The 4,214-nt window shown below is 37.0% G+C and overlaps 1 pseudogene; it reads left to right on the plus strand.

The window, feature by feature from the left end:
- The first annotated feature begins 2,144 nt into the window (after positions 1-2,144).
- Positions 2,145-4,214, plus strand: part of LOC111242616 — a 15,189-nt pseudogene continuing 13,119 nt past the window's right edge.

The raw sequence follows: 4,214 nt of genomic DNA on the forward strand, positions 1-4,214 counted from the left end.
TCTTGTTTATTTTTATGATTTTCATATGCGTTGATTAATAATTGTTGGGTTCTCATCTATGATTAAAGCTTTTATCGTTTAACTCATTCAATAATTGTTGTTTGTTTTTGTTGATACGAGGACGTACAGTAATGTCAAGAACTGGTGAGTAATTCCTTGATTAAGCAATACCACCTAGGGATAGGGGTAGGACGATCAATTGTTTTCACTTTTGTTCTATAATGCATTATTAATTGCTAGGGGAGGCTAGGGATAGCAAGCCGGTAATTAGTAATAGGCTCTTTTCACCGAGGGATCGGGTTAAGGGTAGGCCAAGAAAGTTGCATAACAATTAGTTAATCAAGCAAATAAATCAAGGAGTAAATAAGAGAGAACGGATAAGACGAAATTGTAAACCCCCAACAACTCCATTCATCCATCCACTTTTGTGTTTAACCTCAATTGATCAAATTGCATTCATGTTTATTTTTCTGCACTTTATAAAAATCCCAAAATATTATTCTTATAGTCTTGATTGGTTAAGCAAAAGCACAACAGTTTAGTGTCGTGAGTCTCTTGGGAAAACGGTACTTGGACTTACCATTATTATTACTTGATACGATTTGGTACGCTTACCAATCCGTTAATAGCTGTTCAAAACGAGATGGATCTTAAGATTAAGGCTATCAGAAGTGATCACGATGGAGAATTTCAGAACGAAGAGTTTGATGACTATCTTGCTGAAATGGGAATTACTCATAACTTCTCTGCACCTAGAACTCCACAGCAGAATGAAGTTGTTGAAAGAAAAAACCAAAGCTCTTGAGGAAATCGCAAGATCAATGCTAAATGACAAAGACATGCCAAAATACTTTTGGGCAGATGTTGTAAGTACTCATGCTATGTACTAAACAGAACAATTATAAGGTCTATATTGAAGCTCACTCCATATGAATTACTGAGAGGAAGAAAACCAAACATTGCACATTTGAGAGTCTTTGGTAGCAAAAGTTTTGTGCTGAATAATGGAAAAGAAAACCTTGGAAAGATTGACTGAAAGGCAGATGAGGCTATCTTCATAGGATACACCTTAAACAGCAAAGCTTACCGTGTTTACAACAAAAGGACTCTGAATGTTGAAGAATCCATTAATGTTGCTTTTGATGAGTTTATCATGGCTCAAAATTACTCTGAACAAGTCAGAGATTCTGCTGAAGAAGATATAAACTCAAAAGAAGATGAAGATTTGCTTGAAGAATTTGTTCACAAAGAAGATAAAATTGAAGAAGAGCCTATTACTAATTACCCTGAACCCAATTCCTTGGCGAAAAGAGCCTATTACTAATTACCAGCTTGCTATTCCTAGCCTCCCCCAGTAATTAATAATGCATGATAAACAGAAGCAAATTACAATTTATCGTCCTACCCCTATTCCTAGGCGGTATTAGCATAATCAAGAAATTTCCCCCCAGTTCATGACATTACTGTACATTCTCGTATCAATAAAGACAAACAACATTTATCGAATGAGTTAAACGAAAAAAGCATTAAGCAAAGGTAAGGAACCCAACAATTGATAAAGATAAGCATATGCAAGCATATACAGAAGATAAGAATTTTGATATAAGAGAGTTTCAAAAGATTACATTGTTCCCCAACAACCTAGGGTTTAGTTCACCATAATCATGGTGAAACTAGATGAAATATGATGAAAGAATGGAAGAAATAACCCTAAACCTGGTAGATTGGAGCCTAAGCATCCAAGGAACCTCCTCCAAGGTGTGTGGAATAGCTCTGGACGTTTCTCTCTGCCAAAAGATTGAGTTTTGATGCGCACTGGGGCTATATATAGGCCAAAAAGATAACAGAAAGATCTCAGAATCCGAGCTAATAAAAATAGACAACTACTCAGGCGCCTAAGTAAACCGCTCAGCGGTCTCCCCTTTAGCCGTTGGACCGCTTAGCGGTCAGTTTTACCGTTGAGCGGTTTGCCCCTAATCGTGTTGGATGCTCAACGGTCCATTCTGACGCTCGGCGGTCACTTTGACTCTTCTTTTCATCCTCTTTCTTCATTTTTCACGAGTCTAAGTCCACCTTGATTTACTTCCTTCTTCAATTATCATCAAAACCCTGCAAATCAATGTTTGATTCTTGGAAGACCCTTCATGAAGACAGCTAGGATTGTGATTGATGTTGAAAAGGGAAAGCTTAAAGTCCAGGTACAAGATCAAGAGGTGGATTTTGATGTGTTTCAAGCAATGTCACATCCTAAAGATGACAAGTCATGCTTTCAAATAGACATTGTGGAAGAACTATATATGACGCAAGAAAATAGAATTCGTAATGCATCCATTTTGGAGAGGACTCTTATTAATGAATGTGTAGATTTGAATGAAGAGGAGGATAAAATAAAGCAAGAATGTGTTCAGGAGTTGGAGTCAACAAAAGAAATTCCAGCAGAAAATGCTCTTTTTGAAAAGATTGAGCTTAAAGAAAAAATTCCAGAAAGTAAGGTTGAATTGAAGGAGTTACCACCGCACTTGAAATATGTGTTTTTGGAAGATAATGGAAGAAAGACAGTCATTATTAGTACTTCATTATCTCCGGAAGAAGAAGGAAAGCTGGTGGGAGTCTTAAAAGCAAACAAAGGTGCTATAGGCTGGTCAATTGCAGATCTCAAAGGTATAAGTCCCACATATTGTATGCATAGAATTCTTATGGAAGATGATTATAGGCCTGTAGCTCAACCTCAAAAGAGACTTAATCCTGTTATGAAACAAGTTGTGCGAAAGGAAGTATTGAAGTTATTGGAAGCAGGAATTATTTATCCTATTTCTGATAGCAAATGGTGAGTCCAGTTCAAGTTGTACCAAAGAAAGGAGGGATGAATGTCATTCATAATGAAAAGAATGAACTTATTCCTACAAGGACAATTACTGGTTGGCGAATGTGCATTGATTACAGGAGACTAAATACAGCTACCAGGAAAGATCATTTTCCCTTACCTTTTATGGATCAAATGTTAGAAAGATTGACGGGACAAGCTTATTATTGCTTTCTAGATGGCTACTCTGGATATAACCAAATTGTGGTAGACCGTGAAGACCAAGAGAAAACAGCTTTTACATGTCCTTTTGGTATATTTGCCTACAGAAAGATGCCATTTGGATTATGTAATGCCCCTGCCACATTCCAGAGGTGTATGCAAGCAATCTTTGCTGATTTCATGGAGAAAAACATAGAAGTGTTCATGGACGATTTTTCAGTTTTTGGGGATTCTTTTCAAAGATGTTTGATAAACCTGGATGTTGTTCTTAAACGATGTGTTCAAACAAATCTTGTTTTGAATTGGGAGAAATGCCATTTTATTGTTACAGAAGGGATTGTGTTGGGGCAAAAAATTTCAGCCAGGGGGTGATGAGTCGATATTTTCTTAACTGTATTTAGTTTATTGCGCTTAAATAAATCAGGGAATTATGCTTAATTGTCTGGTATTTTCCCGTTTTTCCTAATTATGCTTAATTTGATCGGAAATTCTTATTTTAGTTAATTTGAATTTTCAGAGCTTATTAATTGCATTTTTAGTTGCAGGGAAATTTTGGAGATATATTTTGGAGAATTAGGATGGAGGCATGGCGATTAAAGACTCTACAATTAGGCATTTCACTTTTAATTAAATTGTAACTTAGTTGTTTAGAAACTTTAATTAAGCTTATGTGCAATGAGCCCTTTTTAGTGGCAAAAATATAAAGGCCCAATTTTGTGGGACACATGGCCAAACCCTAGGATTTCTTTAGAGGTGGACCCCACCATTTTATTGGATTTCTCGGTCATGAAAGTGTGGGAGCCGACCACACACTTCTAGGTCTCCACTTTTCATTTTACTTTGCATGTATGAACTCTCACTTGGAGGCCATGATGGGTGCTAGTTTTTTTTGAGCTATGGAATGACCAAGATCACGTTTTTCTTCTTCTCTTGCTTGCAACTTTACTTATTCTTGCTTAATGGAAGGGAGATTGATCACTCCTCTTCTTTCACACTAGTAAAAAAAAAGCATTATACAGCGCACATTATGCCACGGTTCATACGAAACCGCAGCATAATGTTGCGCGGTGGCAGTTTTGTAAATAAAACGAACTTATATGCCGTGGTTCCCCACTTAACCGCGGCATATACCCCAGTCAACCAACCCCTTTGACGCCACGTCAGAAAAAAAATTTAATGAAGGGGGAAT

Source organism: Vigna radiata, chromosome 10 (assembly GCF_000741045.1).
Source record: "Vigna radiata var. radiata cultivar VC1973A chromosome 10, Vradiata_ver6, whole genome shotgun sequence".
NCBI lineage: Eukaryota > Viridiplantae > Streptophyta > Magnoliopsida > Fabales > Fabaceae > Vigna > Vigna radiata.